Source organism: Pseudorasbora parva, chromosome 20, assembly GCF_024679245.1.
Source record: "Pseudorasbora parva isolate DD20220531a chromosome 20, ASM2467924v1, whole genome shotgun sequence".
Taxonomy (NCBI): Eukaryota; Metazoa; Chordata; class Actinopteri; order Cypriniformes; family Gobionidae; genus Pseudorasbora; species Pseudorasbora parva.
Window position 1 is genome coordinate 3,192,856 of NC_090191.1, and position 15,072 is coordinate 3,207,927.

Consider the following 15,072-nt stretch of genomic DNA (forward strand, 5'->3'; position numbering starts at 1 on the left):
ATTCTTCACTTCTCCTGAAGAATATATATAGACTTTCCTCCATTTATATGTACAGACTTACCTTCATGACGTCTCCTTCTGTGAGATTTAACCCTAATACTACAAGAGAGAGTTCAGATCACAGTAAATATAACATATAAACATGAGTAAAAGTGATAGTTCATAAACACAAACAGGTAAAAGTTATCTTACTGCTTATATAAATGTATTTTATGTTCTTGAGATTATATAATAGTTTTACCTTTGTTTATATCCGGAATGGCCTTCCATTTCCCAGTAATCTCTTTGAGGAAATGATATTGAAGACATGAAAAGACACAGAGAGGGAATGAGCATTGTGTGCTTTGAGTGATTGAGCAAATGTAACTTTAGTGAAACCGTATGAAAGTAAGATGATGAATGAGCAATCTCCTCATCAGACAGTAATGAGCAGTTAAAACAGGATATTTCATTCTGCATGCTGGAAACATATTACAGTAACTTCACAGCAGATCAATGTGACTGTGCTGGACTTACGAGTTGGCTCCTAAGAACATGAGATATGAACACAAGACATAAAGAAAATAGATTTAGTGTAAGATATCATGAGCTGTACATCGCTTCAACAATAGCCTTATTCTGACGGTGAGTGTTTCTCATGTGGACGTCTGTAAGAGTAAATGTGCTCGGCTCCTCAGTGATAAAACTCATGATTGTCTGCTGTAAATCAAATGTCATACACTTGGAATAATACATTCACATTTAATGCAACAGTAGGAAAATAATATCCTATTCATTATATGATTATCTAAATCTCCTGAAGCAAGACACGCTGTAATTGAAACGGTCTGTCATGCATTTTACCTCAACAGATTGCTCTTATTTAAATGACTTAAACATCAAACTGTTTGGTTTATATATTTAATGTATATAATTAATGTATTTATTATATACATTAAATGTATAAATGTATATAATTTGCATTTAATACATATTTTTAAAAGGTATTGCATATATTGCTGGCACAATAACAGCCCATTTTAGAAGATTATGAGCTTTTTACTCTTTCTTCTTTTTGTTCTTATCAGCTGAGGGCAAGCAGTAATGAAATATCTTAAATGATGAGAATACCTCTCGACCTTATGAGAAACAGTTACCGTCCGAACAGGGCTAATGACAACATGTGCAATGACTGAACACTATATAACTTACCAGAGGTAATGCATGACCAAGAGCCAAAGCCACGCTCAGTGGAAGAAAAGCACATAAATACATCCTCACTGCAAATCATAACGACCACATTTGATTAATAAATCTCATATTAACCTGCAAGCATTTGTATATATATATATATATATATATTAGAGACCATTAACTCAGGAGCTAAAGGAGCGATACACACCAGTTTCCAGTCACTGAAGAGGCTTTGTGAGTTCACATGTGGAATGACAGTCCTTCTATACTGCCTTAAACCCGCCCTGAAACTGACTGTACAAGTCCTGTCCAATCCGGCTAGATTGGAAAATGAACACAACAGAAGTGCCTGATTGATTGCTCATTTGGTCTTATGTAAAGCTTTCAGCACTGATATGTAGTATTTTTATATTTTAGCTTTTGTTAAATCACTGTAAAGCGCATTTAGCAGATGCTCATATCCATAGTAACTTACATGTGTCTTGTGCTTATAATATAATATATTTCTGCCTCATACTGTGATCAGATTGCACTCACTGGTGTCTGAAAGTGGGTTTTGAGCTGAGAAAATGGTTTCTGTCATTAAACTCTTTCACTCTTTTCACTGCATTATTGCATGGTCTGCCTTTTAATTCTGAAATGAGCAACAATACACAAGTTTTAAGAGCAAGCCTCTCAGAACAACATTCACTGAATGTCTTTGTGATTTATTCATATTTTGACTCTCCTTAAAAGAAAATCCTTAGATCCTTAGGTATGTGAAAAACATTCAGAAATACTGTTTTAAAGACATTTACCGAATGATAGAATGGTATGTTCCTCTAATGAACCCTGTGAACCCTTTCCTCATTCCCTGCGTTCCTGATGGAGATCTGCATATTGGGTTCATTCAAGGCCAAGAAGCCTCGGAGCAGTTCTGGTAAAGCTATTGTTACCTGTGTGTTGACTTTAATCAAGGGTGTGTAACTTTGAGAAGTGTTTTACTCATGTTTTATTTCAGTAGATGTTGTCAAATAGAAACATGTCTGAAAGATTATATGTGCATATATATTCTGTGTATGTGTTTTCTGCAAACTGTCTTTCTGATAACATAAAAGGGGAACTGATGTTTGTGTCCTATTTTTGCTGTGTACAGCGTGTACCCACCCAGCTGTTATCGTCCAACTACAGAGCTATCTATTCCTGGTATTTGACAGCCAAATGCGTGCATTTCTATATTGTTGACATATATGGAGTTATCTTTCTGTTTCCTATGTAGGGTGCGTCCAACTATTAGGGCGTGGATTGATGTATAAGTATCACTGTTTTTCTTGTTGTGTTTTGAGAGCTGCATTCTGAATAAACCATATTGACTTCACTCGTGTGGTTCATTGACCTGCACTCTCCCGAGATCTCGACTGATTGCTGAGCAGAGACTGAGGCACACAAAGACACGGGAACAATTTCCTACAGTGTTTTGGGGGCTCGTCCGGGATACATCCAGACAGGTAAGAGATAAAATTGATTCACTACCTGTTCTGGTTGTATCTTGAGAAACTTAAGGGAAACATTTATACTACTTTTGTATAAAGAAATACATAGATTGATTAAACTGTGTGTATCAGTGCCTGGCCAGTTAATCTTTGAAAATGGGGCAAACATATCCAAAACCAGAACCAAGCGAAGCTCCTAAAGCATGGATGGAAAGATGTAGTTGGGGATATTATACAAATCCATATTTGGATAATTTAGCCGGCTGGACAGAGGGTACACAATGGCGTAGTTATCCTAGGGAAGGAACTTTTGACCCTGGATTCTTACGTAATGCATTTGACCTAATTTATGGTAAACAGGGTGATCCCAATTGGGACTATGATTATATGAAAGAGGGATATGACGTGTGGTATAAAATGGCTGATGTATGGAGAGACAAAACTCGGGCATATGTGCCAAAAGCCGTCTTAAAAACTGTTCCTAACCCAGAAAAACTAAAAAAGAACAGTCCAAAAAAGAACAAACCCACGACTGCCGTGCCAGAACATTGCACTTTGCCACGGGAAAATCCTCCACCTTATGTTTCACCGTCTAATTTGGCGTGCGTTTCAAAAACTTCGCCGCCGCCTGCACCCCTCCAGGTTTCAGAGAAACCTTGCGAAAACAAAAAAGAACAAAAAATAAGAGAAATACCCAAAATTTATCCCTCGCTTCCTACAAGTGAAGGGATCAATTTGGACAATTCTGAGTGTGATGATAATGAATATGCGGACATGCAGGACCTGATTAAGGGTCCCAAAGTGCAGAATGTGGCAGCTGTTTGGATGGAGAAAAGAGGGGGGATTGACATTCAGCCTCCGTCTCCAAGCGCCCTAAAAGACATAATCGACCTGTTACCAAGTCCGTCAAAACCTATACAGTTCGTAGATATGTTAATTAGGACTTCTCGTCATTGCCAACTAGTAGGTGCGGATTATAGATTCATCTTACAATGCAAATTGGGAGATGCGTACAACGAGGAAGCATTAATAGCTGCCGTGGCAGTGTTAGAACCAGGAACTGATAGAATAGAGACGGTAAAGGAAGAGGTAAAGGACGAAACTCGAAAAACAAAAAAGACAGTCATTACTCTCAAATGGCGTGATCAGGCGCCTGAAATGCTCAAAGAATTGGAGAAAAACCTGAAAAAATACTTGCTAAATCTAAAAGCAGCGAACCGTGAACAATGCAAGCTTCAGCATCCGAATGTGACAGGGCCTATTGGGATTCTATTGGTAGTGCCAAGAATGAGATGGGCATTGTAATTGATAAGAATGGCCGCGTCTGTGTGCCAGCCTCATGCGCTTATTTCCTCATTTGGGAATTTCATGGTGTCACACATCGCGGCCAAAGAGGGGTATATGAGGATATGTCTAAATTCTTATGCATACAAGATTTGACAGCAAGAATACAAGACACGTTAGGGAGATGTGTAACATGTGCAATGAATAATACCACAAAACCAGTAGCAAAGCATCAGACTTTACCGCTACCGGAGAGTCCGTTACAACAATGGCAAGTAGATTTTACGCATTTACCTAAAAAAGGTCCGTACAAATACTTATTGGTGTTTATTGATAAGTTTTCAAGGTGGATTGAGGCTTTCCCGTGCGCCAAGGAGGATGCAAAGACAGTCGTAACACATCTAACGAAGGAAATTATACCCAGGTATGGTATACCACTCGCCATTGACTCAGACAAAGGCCCTGCTTTCATTGCAAGGGTATTAATGGATATGACAAAACAGTTACAAATCACGTGGCAACACCACATCCCGTATCATCCACAGTCATCCGGGGTGGTAGAACGAGCCAATAGAACTATTAAGGACAAATTAAGAAAAGCAATGCATACAGTAGGCCACAGTGACTGGCCAAAATTGTTGCCCGTTGTCCTAGCCGAGATGAGAATGGCACCCCATAAGGGTCTTAAAGGGCTATCTCCATATGAAATGGTGATGGGTCGCCCATTCCCCGCTCCCTGGAAAGGAGGCGGGATACTTGGAGGTATTGGATGTGACGTGCCCCTGGGGGAATATGCTAAGTTATTATGTGAGGCCCTCCATGAAAACTGGAGGAAGCTGCATTCGAGTTCTGCACCACTGCCGTTAGACCCGACACACCCGTTCAAAATTGGGGACGAGGTGATGGTCAAACAATTTTTAAAGATGGGGGATTCTTTTGAAGCTACAAAATATAGCTCCCCAACAAAAATCGTGGCGGTAACTCGAACTGCAGCACTAACGGAATCTTTTCCACAGTGGATCCACGCTACCAGGCTGAAGAAAATCCCTGGACAAACTGATAACTAATTTTGTGTGTTACAGGTGTCCCAGGACGTGTGCATTGATGGAAATGCAATGGCAATAATTGTAGAGAAGTAACTATGTCTGTCTAGGTACTGGAGCTGTCCGATACCTTAACAAGCCACTTAGGTAGGGTTTTTCCAAAAAGACCACTACTGCGTCAGGGGGCGGAGAGGCTGTAACAAGGGGCCACTTAGGTAGGGTTTCCAAGAAGACCACTACTGCGTCAGGGGACGGAGAGGCTGGGGCGGTGCGTGACCTGGACTGACTGGGACTGACCACGATTCTTTGCTTGGCTGACTGTCTGTTATTGCATAGCAGAGGAGCTGAACACGCAGCGCTGCTCATGACATAACACTCATCAGCACCAATATCCTTTTGATTTTATTTGCTTTGAAACCATTATTACTATCATTGTTATTATTGTTGTATTGATATTATGCATATTTTCAGAATGCAGACGTATTATGTGAAGGTAATTGCTCTCTGTATGACCTGTACCTTGGCTGGAAGGCCATCCGATAATCTGTTTTGGCAATATGCCAATTCTACTGCTAGAGATGTCACCAATGACTCCTGTTACGTATGTCAACAAATAATGTCATCTGTTGTCAGCATTTCCATGCCTGTCTTAGACCAGTCTGCTTATGATCATTCCTGTACGTTTCTGTATACGTGGCCTGGAGGAAGAGATTATGCATGGCTGCCCAGAGCCCGCTGTGTTGACCATTTTCAGAATGGCTCCAGGCCCCAACACCCTTTTTTACCTGAACATATTGAAATCAGACCTATTTTTCCGAAGAATTTCACTTTCATTAGGTGTTATAAGAGCAACAGTACTAACCCATCCGACCCTAGGGGCAGAATTAGACGAAGCATGTGTAAAGTGGTGCTCAAGGAACAGAGGGAGGGAACTAGCTTCAATGCTACCACTGTACATGTTAGCACCTTAAGGAAAACGTTCCTTAAGATATACCAGAGTGGGAGGTACGGTAATGTCACCTTCAGGTTACACATTGATTGGTGGTGGTATTGCGGCCCCGGAGCAATGTTTAAAGATATACCAGGAAACTGGTCTGGTCTGTGTGCCCCAATTCAGTTATCTTACCCAATCCAGATATTCAAAAAGGTTCATCAGCATAGGCCCACGCACCATCGACTGAGGAGGGACGTGTCTATGAACGAAGTCCCTGAAAACCACCGACTAACCACCCACTGGACTAGGTGGTGGACCTCTATGTTCCCCCAAAAGGGAACTGCTGATCAATGGGTTCATATAGAGGTCCTTCACTATCGACTGGCAAAGTTTGTCAATGACACCACTGATGGTATGACAGGGGTAAGAAGAGAATTAGGTGCCCTGCGCCTGATGACCATGCAAAACCGCCTGGCATTGGACATGCTCCTGGCTGATAAGGGGGGCGTCTGTGCCATGGTGGGGGATCAGTGCTGCACCTTTGTTCCTGCCGAGGATGAAGCTGAAGGAGCCGTGGGCCATGCTGTGGAAGAGTTGAGAAAGATGGCACATAAGCTGTATGGGGATGAAACCAAAGAGAAGGATTGGGGTTGGGGGCTGATGCATTCTCTATTTGGTTGGGTAACACCCTTTGTGACAATGTTGATTCCAATACTGCTGATTTTATTGGCCGTGTGTATCTTTGGGCCATGCTTAATGCAATGTTTGATGAATAGAGTATATGCTACGATCTCTAGCATGACACCGCCACATCACTATGAACCAATTTCAAAACGTTAAGCTTTCAGCTTAAAAGAGGGGATTGAAAGATTATATGTGCATATATATTCTGTGTATGTGTTTTCTGCAAACTGTCTTTCTGATAACATAAAAGGGGAACTGATGTTTGTGTCCTATTTTTGCTGTGTACAGCGTGTACCCACCCAGCTGTTATCGTCCAACTACAGAGCTATCTATTCCTGGTATTTGACAGCCAAATGCGTGCATTTCTATATTGTTGACATATATGGAGTTATCTTTCTGTTTCCTATGTAGGGTGCGTCCAACTATTAGGGCGTGGATTGATGTATAAGTATCACTGTTTTTCTTGTTGTGTTTTGAGAGCTGCATTCTGAATAAACCATATTGACTTCACTCGTGTGGTTCATTGACCTGCACTCTCCCGAGATCTCGACTGATTGCTGAGCAGAGACTGAGGCACACAAAGACACGGGAACAATTTCCTACAATGTCTTTATGTTCGGAGGTGGAGTCCTCATCATTTATGGTGTCTGCAGTATCTCTGATCAAGATGCTAAGCGGTGGCTAACGGCAGAAGTGGCCGTACAGTCTCTAAATCATGATCCTCTATCACAACTGAACTCATTTAGCATGCTGAGTGCTGGGATAATGCCAACGCCCTGAAGGTGTAATAGCCTAATGAAGTTAGATGTGTGCTCTTTGTCATCAGTTTGCCAAACTCTCTGTGGGAAAACCTTTACAATGCAGTTTTCAAATGTTTTTCATTCCCTTATCAGTACAGATGAAAGAAAAGATAGTGGAAAGAATTCAGATCTGTTGAGCAACATTATATGTGGTTATGCCGAAGGCCTTTGAGTCTCTAAATACATCTAATGAGAAACACACACCTTTAGAGTGTTTACATTATTAGGTATAATGAAGATTGTGTTCAGATTTATAGAGTTCACTGACCTCCAGTACCCGAGAACAGATTAAACATTTGAGCCAAATCATGACCAATAAGACAAGCTTTGCTGATGGCTTTTACTATATATTTTTTATTGTCTAGAAAGACGTTTCCATGTTTATCCTTGTGTTATTCTACATGAGGAAACAGTCAGAACTGACAGAGAAATAGTAGACGGAAGTAATCTCAACCTTTCTATGTAAGGCTCAATATCGATTTCAAGAGCTTTTAAGTTTTTCTCTTGATATCAATGCATATATACTGTATGTAAACCACTGAAATACTCCATATATGATGCATAGAGCATTGATACGACACCAAATGTGTCAACTTTGAGTAAACTTTTAACCTCTTTCTAACACAGGGTGGTGATTGACATGAGGTATGAATGAGTAACATTTAAAGCATGCTGCAGTTATTGAGCAACAGGTGACATATACCACACCTTCTTGCATTTCCTCGGGTGTTACAAGTGAACCTTTATTGGAAAAGGGTCTATCTGCAGACCACAGTCCTAGGACCACATTTATATTTACTGCATTTATAAAACAATGAAATCACAAAGCTGGCATGTGTCACAGTAATGTTGAGTTTGTTATAGTTTAGTTTCCACAATATGCTGCAGTTTAGGGTTCGCTTCGAGACACCACAGTAGCACTCTTGCTTTGACTTGGTTAACAAGTAACTAGTTTGAGTCTGGCCTCCTCTTTAATAGGCCAGACTCCACCCCTTTTTTGGGACTTTCCAATAACCGATAAGTATCATGTGTATGAGCAAAACGCAGCAGCTCGTGTTCTTACTAGAACCAGGAAGTATGATCATATTAGCATGGCCGGTTCTAGACATTTGGAGGCCCTAGGCAAAATGTATGTTGGATCAGCTGCTAGTGGAATTGATAGAAATAAACTACTAAATAAAAAGTCTAGTTTGTTTCTTCAATTGTAATCGGGTGTGCTTGTTAATATGCTTAAAATAGTTTTCAATAAATATGGCAATAGTATTTATGATAGGAAAACGAAAAAAAAAAAAAAATTAAGTAGGTGTATTATGATCGAGCAGTAAGTGTGGGCTAAACACCTGCGTTTTAGAAGATATACAGACAGTTGAGGTAGCTGTTTTGAAACACAATAAACATTGCTCTAGTATAGTGCGCTTGCTCTTTGAATGACAAACTTCTTTACTTTTTCTTTAACTTAGTATTTTGACAGTCAGCGCCCGACTAGGGCTGGAAATCGATTCCAAAGGAAAGGAATCGATTCCTTGATTTAGAGGCGTAAGGAATCAAGATTTGATTCCAAGTTGTAGTCGATTCCATCGAGGAGAACCGACTCCTTTGTAAGATTCAGATCAACAGTTCATCATGAATTCACCTCAGTGAAAAAGTGACTGGAATTACGATTCATTTCAGCGAACAGATTCTTTCGGACGGTTCGCAACGTATCTAATTTCGAACAAAATTCTGCATTGTACGCTCAGATTCAAAGTGTCAGAAGGGAAATGTCCATCAACGGTAATCGCGCTCTTTTGAACTCAAAATAACCGTCAAATGCAAAATGACGCTGATCGTCAGGCTCAGTTTCTTTCTTTTCTTCTTTTTTTTTTACAATACATTACAATCACTCCAAAATAGATGATACCTGCATGACGAGCTGCACTTTCTTTGCGTGCCTGTTAAGCCTTACGCTTAGCAGCCCCTGACGGATGCGTTCGTTTCGGCGCCATCAGATCAATGCGAAGTAAAGTTGTATCTCATTCATTAAACCGGTATGTAATCTCTTCATTCAAATATTCAGAGGGTGGGCGTGACTCAGGTTTAAACGGGGATATTAATTGGTTTTACTACAGGTGTATGACAATTGTTATATCCAATGGACAAACAGCCTAGTATTTTGCTGCTCTTGATTGGTGGACAAGCATATGATTTGGAGGCCCCGCCTCCAAGCCCGAGGCCCGAGGCAACTGCCTTCTCCTATAGGTAGCGCCGGCCCTGCATATTAGTCCAGTTCTTTCAACACTGCACTGGCTCCCTATTAAACATCGCATACATTTTAAAATCTTACTTATTACTTACAAAGCACTAAATAGTTTAGCTCCAATACTTAAGCAAGCTCTTAACACATTATACTCCATCACGTCTATTAACTAGCTGTTGTGTGCGCTGGGAAAGAAAGAACAGAAAGATCCAATTGCGAATAAACAATGGTTTATTACTCTCAATTCACACTGTCAATCAGAACAGTAAAGTCTCAAGGCAGAAAGGTAGCTCAGTTCAGATGGCCACAAGGCAATGAGGCATCTCAGCCCGTGAAGGAGAGACGGCAAGGCACTGGAGGAATCCGCGAAGCTGGGAGGGCAAACGCGGTCGGCTGGAACCGGAACCGGAGCGAAGCAATCCCACGATGAAACACGAACAAACAGGAAACCCACAGGACTGATCCTGTATCACAACTGAACTCATTTAGCATGTTAAGTGCAGATTGAAGAACACAGTGACACAAAGACTAAAAGACGGGACGAAGCCGTAGCCGAAGCCTTGCGCCAGTTTCATATGTTTTAAAGGTTAATCACATATTTTTTTAGGGGGGCTGAGGCATAAGTTCATAAAAAAGGGCCTAGTGATGCCCATGGTTATGACAGCATTACTTGACCAATTTACGCTAAACAGCTATCTCTGATGTAATGTTTTTTTTTCATTCAAATGAACTGCTATAATGTTCTGCAGCTGTAATAAATGAGCTCGGCGTGTGGTCCGTCCAGCACTAATATTCAGGGTAATGTTTTGCTCAACGTTATGATAGAGCGACCAGCTTAGTAGAGAACAAGTAACGTTAACCAGTAAGTAGGCTAACATACCTGTATATTTCGCTTTCTTTTTTTATATTTCCTCTTTTTCCTTTTTACGATACTGAGCCCCTGATGGCTTTGACCTCTTTATGATGATGAAACTAAAGCACGGCGACTTCACTCCAATAATCGCAACTAATCATAATGCCTCGAAACAGCAAAAGTACTAAATATTAATAATAAAATATATATGAAATAACTACAATATCTTGTTGGGGCGGGGGCTCAGTGGCGCCCCCCAGCTGTTGGGGGCGCCACTGAGGTGCTCTAAACACACCTTTAGAGAGTTTACACTGTTAGGTATAAAGAAGATAGAGTTCACTGGCTTTCAATCACAGACTGGCTTTTCCACTACACGATGACAGATAGGCTGCGTCCGAAACCTGGAAAATGCTGCCTTCGGAGGACACATTTGTAGGCAGGAAGGCATCAAGCTGAGTCCGAATCTAATGTTTGCTTCACTTCCTGTCTCCTGAGAAACCTTCATCTGATCGTTTTTTGAAGGCAGCGTACATGTGTCCTTCGCTGCCTTTGATATCCCACAATGCTGTGCTTTCCATTCAGTGACAGTTGAGCTGGGGGAAAAAGATGGCGTCCAGAAGTTGCGTTTGTGGGTCAGTTTGTGTGTAAATGTACAATATTTTACCAACATATTACACTTCTGATGTCATTTCTAGCGAGAAATCACTATTGTAGTAATTAAATGTGTTTAGTTCTCACCAAAGCTCTCTCTATTTTGCTGTAGATCATTAAACTGTTACACTGCCTTAGAAGTCTGTCTGAAATTAGTTTCATGAGATGCCTTCATGCACAAAACGCTGCTTTACAAGTCATTGTCTGATGAGGCTGCGAGGCAACGAGTCAGCAGCCTAGGTTATCAGACGCAGCCATAAGCTGTGTCTCAAAGTGAAGGGTGCGCACTTCGAAGGCCATGCACTTCGAAGGCCAGACCAGGCCACGCCTTCAAAGTGCACGAAGCGGCACGAAGGGCGAACCAAGGGACAGGGTTGCCAGGTCTGAATAATAAAACCCCTCCAATTGTTATTCAAAAGTATCGGAATCACAGCCAGAATGGGCCAAAATATCCCAAAATGCGGGGCGGGGGCAGTAGAAATATTGTTTAAGTAAAGACAACTTAACCTGTGGACTATAGGCTACAAACACCCCAAAGCAACAGTAGCCTAAATGCAGCCCCATTCCAGACTTGGCAACAATGAACCAAGCGTCGTTAATGGACTAGCAGGTTCTGACAACTGACAGCGGACGTTCGTGAGGAGATTTTAAAAAGAGAAATGAAATATGTATATATATATATATATATATATATATATATATATATATATATATATATATATATATATATACTTTTTTTGAAGCTTTCTATTGGGTTTTGACATGCTTCAAAGCCTGCGACGATGGGCTGGACCATAAGCATGTAAATCTGTAGCCGGTTAAATATTGTCAAATTGCAAATATTCTTTAACAGTTTATTTCTTATGTTAAATGTAACTGTTACAATATATTTTAAACATTTAGCCTATATACGTCCAAGTTTTTTTTTTTTTTTTTTTAAGTAGGCCTACTTATTTTTATTCAACTCATCATCTCAGATGCATTTTTTATGGCATGCCATGCAGCCGTCGACCGATTCGGCCCCGCAAAGCTGCGGACAGTGGAAATATGCACTCATCCCAGAAGGTGATGTCCGGCTCAAGCCTTACCAGAGTCTCTATTGTGCATTATTCCCCATCCCGGTCCAGCTCCAGCTTCTCCCGCTCAACGCAATGAAAGTGTTGAAAAGTGTTTTCTTCTGGTTTGGCTGATAATAAAAATTTGTTGTTTCTAATGTTAAACTTAAGTTATTTTATTGGTCTATAAATAGGCTATAGTTGTAAAAAGCCTACGTAGGCTAATAGGCAATTTTTTTTCATTTACACATTTTAAATTACATGACAAGAAAATATATGTATAGCCTAAACATAAATGTGTTTAATGTAGCTACAAATTATAACGTGCATTACAAAAATAAACAATAGCAAGGCTATAGAAAAACCACTTCTCTTTAATTTAGCCTACGTTTGAAGTTAATGAAAATGAACAATAGACAGCAGTTCATTTAATTTACAAATAACTTATAATAAAAAATAATAAGCTAGCCATTTAAATTGTTCTGTGTCGGCCACGCATTCAGCCTTTGGAGGATCGATGTTTCGTTGACCGTCGTCAGTGAACATTCATTCATTCATTCATTCATTCATTCATTCATTCATTCATATAAAAAAACAACAACTTTATTTTAGCATCTAAGTCAGCAGTTTTCGTTTTATTTGTATTTTTTCTTATAATTCTGAGTGACAGATGTCACATTTGATTTAGCCTATTTTTCTGTGATATTTGTTTTAGCTACGGTGTTGACATAGGCTACAGCAGGCTGTAAGAAAAATAAATGATTGCACGGACAATTCCTATCCAGTGTCTCTCTTTCTGTAAGGGAAAAGATAGATTCTGGAAACAAAATCTAAATTTAGCTGGATCAGTCGGGTCGGGAATAAAATAATTTATAGCGGGTGAGCACGGAGTGAATTTTGCGCGAGCGGATCGTGCGGTGCGGAATAGCGGGAGCAGGACGAAAATACAGCCCTGCAGATTATATTTTGAAGGCTATTTAAAGAAAGTGTATGGGGGAAAAAAGAAACAGCGAAAAGGGTGATAATGGACTGATTCCTCTTCTTGAGAGAATGGTTGAGAAATAAATAGCATTTAAAAATTGGGAAATTAAAGTTTATCTTGCTCAGGGCAGAGAACTGGGAACTGTGTGAATGCACTAACGTTGGACGTTTTATTTACTTCTAGCGCTTGCGCTGTTGTGTTCAATAGTACCCAGGCTACACTTGAGTTACCGACCGCTACCGTCTTTAACTGGAATCTGATCGAGTGCCGCGGGAATGCGGACCAGTCAAATCCTGTAGTCACCAGTGTGCTATGAATTCTGGGATAGGGAAGGCTGCGAAGTTATGGGAAGGTTCCATCTGCTGTACCCTTCCTTTGCCTGAGAACCGAAGGGCGCATTTTGAAGTCGCTCATGAATTGCGGCAGCCTTCGTCGCACCGCTGTGACGCAATCACACTTCAAATGCGGCCTTCAGAGGTGCAGCTTTCACTTTGGGACAGCCTACGTAGTGCCGCTGTGACGTAATCACACTTCAAATGCGGCCTTCAGAGGGTGCAGCCTTCACATTGGGACAGTCTTCGTAGTGCAGGTATGACGTAATCGCACTTCAAATTCGGCCTTCGAAGTGCGCGCACTTCACTTTGGGACACAGCTATAGAGAAGCGATGGGTCGTTGCCTGTTGATCACGCCTCTTGTGGTCTGATTGGGTAAAGGACTATCCAGTTGCATACAGAGTCATTTGAACTATGCCCATTGTGCTGTAGAAAATACAGAGCAGACTCACCAGCTCAATGTTCAATCTAAAATTGAGCTTGGTCTGGTGATAGCCAGATGGATCTGCAGTCAGGGAATGAAACTTTAAATGAAAACATTTGTACACATGTAAGAAATGCTGTGGTTAGGTTAGCTTTAGCTTTTAGGTCGGCTTTTAACCTCTTTCCAGCACAAGGTGTGATTAGCCTGAGAAAGGAATGAGTAACATTTAAAGCATGCTGCAGTTATTACGCAACAGGTGACATACCACACCTTTATTACTTTTCCTCAGGTGTGTCAAAACGAAGCCCTGAGGTGTCGGCAGAGACTGAGTCAACTAGACTCTCCCCCGTGAAGGTCTCCTTCCCTTCCCTTCCCTTCCCTTCCCTTCCCTTCCCTTCCCTTCCCTTCCCTTCCCTTCCCTTCCCTTCCCTTCCCTTCCCTTCCCTTCAGACAGAAACACATTAAAGGGGGGGGGGGGGGGTGAAATGCTGTTTCATGCATACTGATCTTTTTACACTGTTAAAGACTTGGAATCCCATACTAAACATAGACAAAGTTTCAAAAGTTAAGGTGGACGTTTAATGGGAGTATTTCTTTGTCAAAAATACTACTTCCGGTTAGTCATAAGGTTCGGCAATTTTTTTGCGATCATGCGTCCCCTTTGACGTTAATAGGTCGGAATTTCCTTGTATGGGCCTTACGGACAATTCTACCGGAAGAGCGAGAGAGAGAGAGAGAGAGGGGAGTGCGAAAGTAACAGGCTACGCCCATCAAAGCGCTGGCTCGTAGGCTGCGCTGCACAGGTGATGTGACTTCAAGAAATTAACAATGTCACCAAAAAAGTGCGTTTTTGGTTGCCAGACCAAGACAGTCCTGCACAGACTGCCAAAAAACCCCGCGTTAAGGCAACAGTGGGTGGAATTTGCTTTTCCGGATCAGCAACTGAGTTGCGCAAAGGTTTATGTCTGTTCGCTGCATTTCGGTGCCGACTGTTTCATAAACAAGGCCCAGCTCGACGCCGGATTTTCCCGATCGCCTAATGCTGAAGGATGGAGCAGTCCCAACGATAAAGGTCCCAACGTTAGAACCGCGGGCGGTGAGTGAGACTGCTTCAAATGTCTGTGTTTTTGTCTATGCTCATCAAGTAG

General features: G+C 41.2%; 1 long non-coding RNA gene across 1 annotated transcript; it reads left to right on the forward strand.

Annotated features, from left to right (window-relative positions):
- The first annotated feature begins 3,876 nt into the window (after nt 1-3,876).
- LOC137049428 (uncharacterized) lies at nt 3,877-7,100 on the forward strand. The gene is made up of 2 exons (XR_010899588.1): nt 3,877-5,119; nt 5,188-7,100. It is a non-coding gene; the product is annotated as an uncharacterized lncRNA (long non-coding RNA).
- The last annotated feature ends 7,972 nt before the right edge of the window (nt 7,101-15,072 follow it).